Source organism: Meleagris gallopavo, chromosome 6 (assembly GCF_905368555.1).
Source record: "Meleagris gallopavo chromosome 6, MGAL_WU_HG_1.1, whole genome shotgun sequence".
Lineage (NCBI taxonomy): Eukaryota > Metazoa > Chordata > Aves > Galliformes > Phasianidae > Meleagris > Meleagris gallopavo.
Window position 1 is genome coordinate 13,990,932 of NC_139409.1, and position 13,056 is coordinate 14,003,987.

The following is a 13,056-nucleotide window of genomic DNA, read 5'->3' on the forward strand; positions in this document are numbered from 1 at the left end:
AGATAACTAAATTGAAGTAAAATGAAATAAACCCAGGTAAGATGCTTTTTTGCACTGGGACAAACATTTTAAACTATGCTCTGACAAGTGTCTTAAGTCTACCTAAAATAAAGGTCTACGCTAAAGCTTGATAAAAAGCTTGGTAGAAGAGCTGGCTTGTGTAAAAACAACTGAGCTCAATTCCACTGTGAGTTCATCGCTCTTGTGAAGCTCTTTTCTTGCATGAAAGTATTACCAATCTTATAAAGTATTTCTAAGCAAAATCAATTATCTTCGATCATAGTCTATTTTAATACTTCACAATAATTATGAGGACATATAAATGGTGGTGAAGCTACCTAATATTTGTGCAAAGCTTCATCAGCAGTTTCTTCATGTCGAAACAGAAAATGCTGCATGTCAACTTGCATGAATTCATTTAACTTAGTTAGCTTACAGCTGACCCTAAAGACTCCCTGCTTGTTCACCCCGTGCCTCTCATATAAATTATCTCTCTGTACTGAAGTGTTTTGGTTATTCCTAGATATCCCACACAACAAATGTTCAGTAGATACTTCACTGTTTTTTTAACATTCTGTTTTCATATCAAATAACTGTAGTGCACACCTGGGTATCACCATCCGTTTCCACACAGCTGCAAAGCTCTCATATGGAAGTTTTTTTTTATCATTCATATCTGAAATAACACTGCTGTGTGCTGCTAAATACAGGAGAAAGGACATCAGGATCCACATTAGAATCAGAATGAGGGATGAGAAAGCTCCAGTCCAGTTAGAACTCAACAGTCAATACTTAGGTGCAAGAATTAGGGAAAAAACTGTAGAACAGGCCTGGAGAATGGAATTTTCAAAGCTGCTACTGTGTGGTTCACACTATTGCACCAGGCAATAGTAGCACAGGAGATGAGCTGCAGAGCACATGAAAGGGGTACAGAATTTTACTCGGAAGAGAGTAGCTCACTAATTAAGACTGGAATTGAAAAGTCTGAGATATAACTTCATTACAGTTTGGGTCAGAAGTCAGTTTTTTGGGACAAGAAGGCATGCCAGTTCCCTACGAAGTAAGACCATGTTCTAAGCACTCCAGCCACCTAGCAACGCTAGGACATTCGCTAGCTATCCTCAAAACCAAACTGCAAACTGTCTTTCATCAGCTGTAGTTATTATCAGTGTCAAAGCAAACTACTGAACCAACATAAAATCAATGGTGCATGGATGGACAAGAACCTAAACAGAGAAAAAAAGAGAAATGTGACAAAAGGTGGGACAAAGCCCAAGTGATAATTCTTGAGGCATGTGGTCGTTTTGTATGGCTAGCTGACAAAAAAAGACTGGAGGTTTAGGATGTTTTTATTAACAATCAAGGATACATGAAACAGTAATTTCAGCAAGCATGCATTAGGACAAAAAAACACTATATTATAGGTTAAAAGACATTTAACAGTCACAATTTCATTGTATTTTAGATTAACAAGACATTATATAATTATAGTAAAGTAGATGTTCTTTTCATTACTTCTTTTTTACAGGAATGATACTAAAAAGAATCTAAATATCTGAAGTCAGTACTAGCTAGTGCTTGACACTCTACAGCCATACATAGAGCAGGATAATTAAAGCTGCCAGGTATTAAATAGCTCCAAGCACATGCAATGCCTTACTTATGGCTCACAAAGAATCATCGTGGGCCTTTGGGTTAAATCCAAAGCTTGATGAGATACACACACTGATAACAATTCTCCAGGTCGATTCTTTACACACTTTTGCATATCTACAGACACGGGGGAGAATTCTCGGCCAGCTTTTCCTCCAACCCAGTAGGATGAAAACAATTTTCTTTCCTGTAAATAAGGAAGTCACAAAGACAAATGTTGCTCCTTAGATTAACTCACTTACCTTCAAGGCTTGGTGCAGCTGTGAAAAACAAGCAAGCACCCGGAGGATCTCTTTGAATGAGCGAGCCCCGAGAAAAGTTAGAACACATAACGCACAAAACTTCCAAACTAAAGACATTAAAATTTGGTTCTTTCTGAGCAGCTCTCAGAGTAAGACTGAAGGTGGAAGGAGGGCAGAGCTCTGTAGCCATGGCTTGAGGGTTGCAGTGACACTGCTGTGCCTCCTAAGGATGGCGGCTGTGCAGCACCCGGGGCGCGCTGCAGCCAGTGCTGGCTTCTGTCTCCTTCAGCCGCCTTTATTTTGAGGGTGACTCTAATCAGCAGTCACATTTACCTTCCCTCCTCCTGCTCTCACATAGCATAAGGAAGGAGAATGGACCAAGTCTGGCTCAAAAATGTAGTTAGGAGACATCAGTAGCTGTTTGGGAGCTGTGATCTCTGCACACAGGAGCAAATGAGAATTTTTAGTCAGACTAAAGAAGCACAGTGCTACTCCCCCATCCTCCTGTAACTGTAAGCCCTGAGCATAACATTATTCTACACTTCAATTATGCTGATCTGCCAAATAATTTAAAATTCTAAAAGCCTGTAAGCCTTATCTTCTAGGCAGAAGAAGAAGAAATAACAGTGCCAAAGGCATAAAATTTAGAAACATAGTGTTGCAAATGGAAAAAAGGAAAAACTCATATGGGAAAAGAACAGTAGACAGTGACTGTGAAACAGGGAGAAAGAGAGGAGTGAAGGTCACAACAGGAGAAATAAAATAGAAAGTCATGCAAGAGATGAAAAAATGTGGCTGAGCCTTATACAGGAGCATGCAGGGCATGCAGCAGCCCTGAGAAGGACTGACAGCACTCAGGGTATCTGGCTGGAGACAGAAGGATTTTGGGCACTGTAGGGAAGTAAGGGGCACCCACATCATCTGGTGGATAACAGGTGGAGAAACAGGTGCCAAAGAGCCTGGGTACCACTGGCCAGGTCAGGAAGATTCTTCACAAATATGGATCTGATCTGAGTGAGTATTGAAAAGGTGCAGTCAGTGCTCTGCACATGCCCTGAACACACTGACCAGCTGACACCAGCTTAACCGTAAGTGGAGATGGGATCAAAAAAACAGTGGATGAATCAGTCCAAAGAGCAAGATATGAGTGTATTCTGTGACAAGACCAGAAGTCAGAAAGGAAAGCATTCACTGGCACAAAGTACAGCAGAGAGGAAGAGCTACAGAGCTCTGCCCTCCTTCCACCTTCAGTCTTACTCTGAGAGCTGCTCAGAAAGAACCAAATTTTAATGTCTTTAGTTTGGAAGTTCTGTTCGTCTGTCTGTCGGGACAGACAGAAGCACCAGGAATGAAACTTTGGGAGCACCTGATAGCACAGGAGTACACTGTGCAGTGAAGGACAGTTGTTATCCTAACACTAATACAACCTAGCACTAGGCTGGGGAAAATCAGTGGCCAGGGCTTAGGCCCTCACTCACAGTATCACAGAATCATAGAATCAAGGTTGGAAAGACCACTAAGATCACCTAGTCCAGCCATCAACCCATGCCTGTGATCACTCAAGACCATGTCACTCAGTGCCACATCCATCTACTCTTTTCTTGAACACCTCCAGGGACTCCAGTTGACTCCACCACCTCTCCAGGCAGCTTGTGCCCATACCTCCCCTTCTGGGAATAATTTTTTTCTTAATATCCAACCTGAATCTCCACTGGCACAACTTGAGGCCACTACCTATTGCTGTTACCTAGGAGAAGAGACCAACACCCACCTCCCTACATCTTTCTTTTAGGCAGTTGTAGCGAGCAGTGAGGCCTCCCACAAGTTTCCTCTTCTCCAGACTGAACCATCCCAGTTTCCTCAGCTGTCTCTAATAAGACTTCTGCTCCAGACTCCTCACAGCTTCATTCTCCTTACTGAAGAGACAGGATGCAGCTGGACTTAGTGCAGGTTTTGCCCAGCCAAAAGAAAATTAGCCAGCCTCATCGTCATGATCTGTATTTCAATGCATGCTCAGATCTCTTCTATAAAAGATTCAGCTGAACTGGGAATCTATTTAAATTTTATATTAAGTTTAATAGTTGAATGACAAAAAAGGAAATGTTTTTAATACAAAGAATTTCTTTTCCTAAGGAACACATACTGGAATAGATACCTTTGCTGGACAATCAATATCTTGTTATTTGCTGCCTTTAAAAACAAACTAACTAACTAACAAAAAAAAACTAGTCATAAGATAGCAAATATGGCTGCAAATAACTTGCATTATAAATGATTGAAATGATTTGGTTTGCTAAAAATAATAAATTTGAAGCTAAATAATTCAAGGGAAAACTACATCAGAAGAAAAGTTGGTGGATATTCATAAGGTAAATGTTGCAGTTCTATGATGACAAAAGAAATTCTGTGCTAGTTCTGAAAACAAAGAGATACTTACCATGAGAAATACACAGCTAAGTAGATAAAGCATATATTTATAAGCTATTAAGTTGTCCTTTCTTCTATTTTAAGACTGATAACATACCTCTTTTAATTTGACCTTTGAGTGTAAGACAGGCCTAAAGGATTTTCCTGCTTTATACCAGAGAATGAATCAGATTTCTGTACTGACAGTGTTACGAGTGTAGTTCATCACTTGCAAGTGTGCCATCTACAAACCACAGAGAAGCATCAACATTGAGATCTCTGTGTAACAGCTTTGGATGCTGTGCACATTCTCTGTCTTTGTTAGGATCAAAAGGGCTCTGGCAACATTTCTTGGAAATTTACTTTGTAAATGGGAGCTATGACCCAGCTGGCAATACATGTGCAAGATCTACTCTGTATAATCTTTCTTTCTGGTCCGATATTTTTTTATTTGTGGAAACGATGGAGCAGTTTTTTGACAGAACACAAAGATTTCTTGCCCCTTGCTAAGAGGTGCTGCTACCATTAAGGCCAATATGAGTGGAAGAAGCAGAGCAAGAATCACAGAATCACAGAATTGTAGGGGTTGGAAGGGACCTCTAGAGATCATCGAGACCAACCCCCCTGCCAAAGCAGGTCCCTACACCAGGTCGCACAGGTAGGCGTCCAGGCGAGACTTGAATATCTCCAGAGAAGGAGACTCCACAACCTCCCTGGGCAGCCTGTTCCAGTGCTCTGTCACCCTCACCGTGAAGAAGTTCTTATGCACATTCATGCGAAACTTCCTATGCTGCAGCTTATGTCCGTTTCCCCTCGTCCTGTCTCCACGTACCACTGAAAAGAGACTGGCCTCACCGCTATGGCCGCCACACCTCAGATATTTATAAACCTGGATCAGGTCCCCTCTCAGTCGTCTTTTCTCAAGGCTAAACAGACCCAGTTCACTTAGCCTTTCTTCATAGGGGAGATGCTCCAGGCCTTTCACCATCTTTGTGGCCCTCCGCTGGACTCTCTCCATGAGATCCCTGTCTTTTTTGTACTGGGGAGCCCAGAACTGGACACAGTACTCCAGATGAGGCCTTACCAGGGCAGAGTAGAGGGGGAGGATCACCTCCCTCGACCTGCTGGACACGCTCTTTTTAATGCACCCCAGAATGCCATTGGCCTTTTTGGCCACGAGGGCACACTGCTGGCTCATGGCCAACCTGTCGTCCACCAGGACGCCCAGGTCCCTCTCTGCAGAGCTCCTCTCCAGCAGCTGATCCCCCAGCCTGTATTGGTGCATGCAATTATTCCTCCCCAGGTGTAAGACCCTACACTTGCTTTTGTAGAACCTCATCCGGTTTCTTACTGCCCAGCTCTCCAGCCTGTCCAGGTCTCGCTGAATGGCAGCACAGCCTTCAGGCGTGTCAGCCAATCCTCCCAACTTCGTATCATCAGCAAACTTGCTGAGGGTGGCCAATATCCCCTCATCAAGGTCATTGATGAAGATGCTGAACAAGACCGGACCCAGCACAGACCCCTGGGGGACACCACTGGTTACAGGTCTCCAGCCAGACTCTGCACCACCAATGACGACCCTCTGCGCTCTGCCAATCAGCCAGTTCTCAACCCACCTCACTGTCCAATCACATTTCTGATGAGCAGAGCAGGAATGAAAGTCTCTGTCATCACTGTAGCAAATGTAGGAGGGTGGGCAGAATGGGGAAGGCAAAACTGGGACCGTTGTGTCACAAGACACACAGGACATTAAATGAAAAGGCAGCATCACTCATTACAGTATGTCTGCTAAAACATGCCTTCTCTTGTTGATTGATGGCATTTGTACTCAACAAGCTAGTTACATTTGATGACCTTAGTCCTTAAAGCCTTTTCTAACATTAATAAAAACTATTAGTAAACACACTATTTAAATAGAGAAATAGGGAAACTTCCAATGAATATGTATTGTAAGTTTGAATCTCTGGGACATCAGCAAGGATATGAAAAAGCAAAAAGTGTTTGTTCAAAAAAATTAGGAATACAAGAAAGGATTTAAGAAAATCTGTGTGAAAAAATTAATAAAGAAGAAGTGAAAAGCAAAAGCTTGTAGGTATTATGTTGCTCCTGAGTTGCTGGAAATGTTACAGCTAATAGTAATAAAGCAAAAGAGCAGGTATGTCAAATAGGCCATTTCATATTTGAGAATATGATGATGTGATAATGCCAGAGGATGTACATGAGATATTTTATCTTCTAGAAGCATAAATAACACTATGAAAAAATCAGCCACTGGATTCTGATGCCTTAAAATAATTAAACCTTTCTTCTTTGCACCCTGGAATTCCAGATGATTTGACCAACAAATGCCTTGAGCTTGCTGACCAGAGTTTATGCTGTGTGATTCTAGTTACTCAGTGAAAAGTACCCAAACTGAAACAGTGTTATATATAAAAAGGCACAGCAAGGAAAAGAAGCTAAAGTTTTTATGACCACAGTTCATAGTTTTGGTGAATCTGGAGTTGTAAAGGACGTCATTTCAGCCACCTCAGACAGAACTATCCTAGCTGTAGTTTTTCTTTTATTTGCCTCAATACACTCTTCCTATGCTAATGAAGCTTTTGCTGACTAAGTCACCGTCCATTCAGTGTGTCACTGTCATCAGGACATTTCAAAAAAGAAAACTGAATTGTGACAGTGTTGTCTTTGTCGCGCAGATGATGCATTCGTTTCCAGCAGCAGTGAAAGTGAACGCTGTGAGTAACTCCAAACATTTCTGAGATGTTTTCCACAGTGGCCCTTTATTCTAAATGACAAACGTGAACTCAGGAAAGAACAGATAAAATCTGCTGAGCACATGGAGCAGTCAACAGGGAAGTCAGCTGAACACAGAGGGACTGAAACTGCCTTTCACCTCCTCTGAATCCATGGTGCTTCTGCTGAAATTTCCTAGGTATAAAAAATTACACTGGGGAAATTGTCTTCAACAGTGTAATGAAAATGACTTAATAAAATCTGTAAGGGATCCCCTTAATTATCAGAAGACACACAGAATGCATTTAATAAAGCAGATGCATCACTTGCACATTTTCTCATTTTGGCACAACACACTGTAAGTACTTTGACAACAGAAGCAACTGCTGTGCTCACATGAGAACCACTGTAGACATAAAAGAAATGCGTGCAAGTCAATAAAGGATGTTTTAACTATCACTTCTGCTTATAACAATCTCAGTGAATTTTTCTTGAGCTTCAGTTTCAACACAAGGATGAGGAATGGGTTATTTGCGCCTTACTGGATTCAAAAGCACTGAATAACCTTCAGCCTGGAATAACAACACAAAGGCTGATGTAACTCTTCCAAATATCAGCACATAACAAGGAAAGTATGCAGAACAATCCCAGGCAAGCAGTTGCCAAAGTTTTTACAGAAAAGGAGATAAAACAGAAAAGAAAGATTTTACAGTGGGATTCATTTTTTTTTTTTCTGACTTGATTCTGAACTCACACCCAAGGTTTTCCCCATCAAATTAAATGCAGACAAATAAAGGACAGGAACTTTTTGAAATACATCTGAGCTAACATGGTGCAGCAGCAGTAATCTTTTCACAAGCATGCTATCACACAGGACCTTCCATATGAACATAGATTTAATTCTCAAAGGATGGAACAATGTGATTCCTCCAGCAATACTTTCCAAGCATGATGAAAATTGTTAATGCATCAACAGACATAGACTATGAGCTAGCCACTATGTACAGTGGATCTGAGAAGATAATTTCAGACCACCATACAAAGACGTAACACAAAATCACAGAATCACAGAGAATCACAGAGTTGTAGGGGTTGGAAGGAGCCTCCAGCAATCATCAAGTCCAACCCCCTGCAAAGCAGGCTCCCTGCAGCAGGCTGCACAGGTAGGAGTCCAGGCATCTTGAATATCTCCATAGAAGGAGAATCCACAACATCCCTGGGCAGCCTGTTCCAGTGCTCCACCACACTTACTGTGAAGAAGTTCCTTCACATATTGGTGCTCCAGTTTATGGCTGTTTCCCCTTGTCCTGTCCCCATAGATAGCTGAAAAGAGATTGGCCATGTCTCTTTGGCTCCCATACTTAAGATATTTATTAACATTAGTAAGACTGAGTGCTCTGTGTGAAACAGCCTCGCAACCACCAGCAACAGATGTTTTGGAGGTTTATTTCTGTGGGGTTTTTTGTTCTGTTTTGTTTTGTTTCCAGAAGACTCCCATGCATTTTTGTAACTAATTGCTCTTCCGGGAACTCTGATGTGAAAAAGGTGAACGACACGTACACCTGTCATGCTGTTATTTAGATCTATTTAGTCTAATGAAAAAGTATTTGAAAATAAGGCCCCAGCACAAAGAGGTGTTCCCCTCCTTCAGTAGGTGGCAAACAGTGTGCCTGCTGTTAGCGTCATACACCTGCTCCTCGTGTGCATGACTCATGAAGCATGATGGCTGCTGACAAACTGGGGACAACTCCGAGCAATACTACGACCGTGTAACTTCCAGTGCAAGGAGAAACATGCTGCTGTGTGAGAATTTGGACAAGGAGAGATGGAAAGGAGTAGTTTCATAGGTTACAAGGCCTGTACCTTAAATGTTGAGTGAGTTAAGCAATCACTGTAAGAATTTCGCAAATACTGTGGAGTTTATTTATCACTATATATTTTCAGTCAAGAGAGGATGGTTTTTAAAAATATCTGGCCTGGCTCAAAGAAGAATCAAGCAGGGAAGTCTGATGTCCTCTTTTATGCAGTCAGGCATCAGTGATCCATTCTTATGTTATAATTTATGAATTTTCCAAATTACAGCAAATCAGTTCCTTAAACTCCTCAAGAGCAATTATGCAGCTATGTGAACCTTATCTACTGAATTACAAGGCAAAATATTTATGCATTTGGTGATCTTTCAAGTGACAAACATTCAATGCCATTTTTATGAAAAGAAATTGTAATTTGCATAGCAGTGGTAAAAGCACTCAGAAATCCTCCAACTACTGCTGCCTACCTAATGACTTACTTACCAAGCAGAATTGATCATTTACTTTGTAAAGACATCAAGAGAAAGATTGTCAGAAGATTAGAGTAATTTGTTTATTACAAGTGTAGAGACAGAGGCCTACTTAGAAATATGGCAGCAGAGTTAAATCTTTATGGGTAAGATAAAGATTAATGAAAATGAAAGATAAAGAGCAATAAAGGCAATTATACAACAAGCAGACTGTAAACAGTAGTTCTACTAATTTGAGTAAGAAAGTGTTATTTGAATGCTATTCGTTTTAGCCACTTTTTTGTGTTAGAGTACAGCTAATTTGTTTATTGCTCCTATACAAATGTCCCATTTGTCCCTTTTGAGTAAGATCTCAAGGGGAACCCTCACACCTAACATCAGACAACACAAAGTGTGGAATGGATACAGAGAGATGCTTCCCTTTGGAGTTACTTCAGTAGCAGGAAATCTGGGAAATTTTGATATTGAATCAAATGAGGGCCATTCTTAAAGCATAAGAATGTATTGTTCCACTTTTCTTGGAACTCTTAATCAGGTTTAAAAACCTAAACCCAAATGACAAAGAATTTATAGAGGAGTATGAGCTGTAGACCATGGCCCTCTAAGCCACAGTGTGCTCCTCCTGGTGCAGCTCCTCTACCAACAGAGCTGCAGCCTTTCCCTCACTGCTCCATTTAGGGAACAGGGCCAATGAGACCTGTAATGTTTTAGGACAAAGACTGATGACCATTTAAGATATTGCAAGAAGCATTGCAAGAAGGCTGCAGTTTCTGCAGAACAGGTGACAGGAGAAGGAGCTTTTCCAGTGCTTGTGGTGGTTCTGGTCCCAGCCAGCTGTGTGCCAAGTGTGAGGGACACTTTGGAAAGCAGTTCCTACAACAAGCACTGCCCATAGAAGCACCATGTACACAGTCACTATGTACAGGGAGGGAAGTTCAGATGAGCAAGCTATAGCCCTCAACTCGTGGTTTGACATGACAACTTTTATTGTTATTAAAAAATGCTGAGGGTTGTTTTTTTTTTTTAAATGAATTGATCTCAGCAGATACATCTCTTCACACCTATTTAAGTCAAACTACTGTAAATCATTATTTCTAGGACTCGTTGACTGCTTCCAGGTCTGGTTTGTGCATTTTTTCATGTCACAAAACATGCAGGATACTCCATTGCCTCTCCTTTCTATATCAAACCTAAGCTTTGTGCCTGTGTTCTCAATGCTAACATAGCTAACTCCCCCCTTTATCCATGTTGTGCTATCATAAACAAAATAACACCATTATATTGGAATTCTGTACTTCATCCACTACTTTTTCATAGGAATGTCTTCCCACTTTCTTCCACACTGCCCTTGCTGTTGGAGAAGTCCTCTCTGAACGGCCACAAGAACAATTATTTTTCTTCTTTCAGTTCCGCACTGTTTTCTTTGCTGTGATGTGTGCACAGAACAGGAGTTGGGCTGACGGTGTGCGGCACGTCCGCCTGATCGATATCGTCATTGTTCCCTCATCTGCCCGGAGCCATCTGCTGCCTTTTGTCTCACACTTTGGAGCAGGAATTATCTTTTTGCCCTACATTTCAAGATGGTATATTACTGTAATCATCGGCCAAGATTAGGGCTGCTAGATATCATGATAGTGCAAACAACAATTATGACAAAATTTGCTTTGTGGTCTTTTGAAGATATATAAATTTTTAAATTGAAGACCTGGAAGTATGAGGTGTTTCAGGAACAAACCCACCAATTACACTGGTGGTTTTTTTTTGTTTTGTTTTGTTTTCAGAGCCTCTGAAAAAGATTTAGAACAGCAGTGGATGGGAAGGCTAATTCCAGGCTTTACATCAGTGTAGGATCAGGCTCAGCAGGTCTGGCAGCGTCTGCACTGCAACTCCCACTGAGGGCAATCAAAAGGCTCTCGTGGGGATGAATCAGGCCCCATGGAGCCCAGGGAGCAGTGCACAGGGGCTGTGCTACGGCCAAGAAGGATGCTGGCTCAGGAGAGCATACTCTGATGTTCTCATCAGAGAATCGTGGAATTGCTCAAGTCGGAAGAGAGGCCATCTAGTCCAACTCCCCTGCAATGAACAGGGACACCTACAGCTAGATAAGGGTGCTCAGAGCCGAATCCAGCCTGGCTTTGAATTTTCCTATGTATTTATTTATTTTTAGGGTGAAATCAAAGAATGTTAAAGGTTGTAGCACTATACATGGTGACAATAAGAGAAAATCCAAGAGGATTTCCACAGAAACCACCATTCCTGCAGGTTACTGTGATCCACACATGCAAAAGCATAAATGTAACAAAATGGGTATTTATATGCAAGAGGCCCAAATGTTGGGTCCTTTCTGGGCACACTCACTCCCATGCCATGTCTGCGCCTACGTGCTCACTGGCAGTGTCAGGACATGGGATGGGTTGACCTCACACCATGCTGAGCCCTGCTGTTAGGGCAAGGTTCTCGTTAGCTCAGGTCACATACGAAAATTTCTCCTCTGAAAGAGTGGTGATGCGTTTGAACAGGGAAGTGGTGCAGTCATTGTCCCCGGAGGTGTTCAAGAAACGTGAAGATGAGGCATTCGGGGACGTGGCTTAGCGGGCACAGCGGGGATGGGTCACAGCTGGACTCGATGATCTTGGAAGTCCTTTCCAAGCTTACCTATTCCACGAGTCTCTGACTGTAAGATTCAGTGTGGCCGTGGCCGTATGCTGGCAGCGCGACTCCGGCAGCGCCTGACTCAGCGCGCAAAGTAGACGCGCAGCATCCAATTTCCCAACCCACTTCATCTGAAAGCGGGCCAAGATAGGTGAAAGCCCTTATAAATATGTAAAGCAGGAAGTTCGGATTACGCCGTGATGTACGTCCCCAGTGATTGATGCCCTCCGAAAAACAATAAAAATCCTCGAGAAAAGTGCTCCGTGGGTGCGGGCGCCCCGTGCCCGCGGGGGCGGGCGGGGCTGGGACGCGGCACGGCACTTTCGGTGCTGATTTTATTTTGGATTTCCAGCACTTCCTGGAGGCCGGGGGGAGGCACGGTGGGAGGAACCACCAAACTCGGTGCCACAGCCATTTTGTTTGTGGGCAGCATGGTAGCATTCTGTCAGTCAGTATGAGGAGGGGTTTTTAAACCCGTATTTATGGAAAAACTATTCCTGCCATAACGGACGTATCTGTTGAATTTAGCGTTAATTTAGCCCTTTCGCAAGGTATGTATTTCTAGCTGTAAAATGGAGCGTTCGGTGGGATTCAGCCGCCCCCCTCCTCGTCCCCCCCTCCCCTCAGGATCGCGGCTGTGGCTCCGGGCGGGAGCGGCTCCGGGGGCTGCGGGGAGGGCGCTGCGGGGCTGCGGGGGGCGCGGGCCGAGGGGATGCGCGGGGCGGCGGCTGCGGGGGGCGGGGGCGGCCGCGCCTCGGGATGGTTCCCCCGGCCGCCTTCATCGCTCCGTTCTCAGGAGGCGGCTGCTCTCATCGAGGGGGGAGCGAGGCGGGCGTGGAGGAAGGCTGGGGGTGGGGGGCTGCGCCGTAGTTTTGCAGTGTCACCGAAAACCAGCGCTACACTTTGGTCCTGTGCTGGAGGAAGGCGGCTGGAAAATGGCACACTGCATTTTTCCAGGCGGCGGCGGCGGCAGAGGGGGGTGGGGGGAGCGGCGAGGAGCGCTGCCCTCGGAGCCCCCCGTAGCCCACGGCGGCACCGGCCCCGCGCTGCCCCCCCCCCGCCCGCTCCGGCCCCGCGGGGAAAGCCGCC

At 43.7% G+C, this 13,056-nt stretch overlaps 1 protein-coding gene across 3 annotated transcripts in view; it reads left to right on the forward strand.

Moving 5' to 3' along the window:
* Positions 1–12,307: 12,307 nt before the first annotated feature.
* Positions 12,308–13,056, forward strand: part of EPC1 (enhancer of polycomb 1) — a 58,999-nt gene continuing 58,250 nt past the window's right edge. For 2 of the 3 annotated variants that reach the window (XM_085227101.1, XM_010712475.4), the window contains exon 1: positions 12,320–12,518. The gene's annotated coding sequence lies outside the window, so the exon portion shown is untranslated. Of the gene's footprint in view, positions 12,519–13,056 lie in introns of all 3 variants that reach the window. The other variant, XM_085227099.1, reaches the window with a different exon arrangement.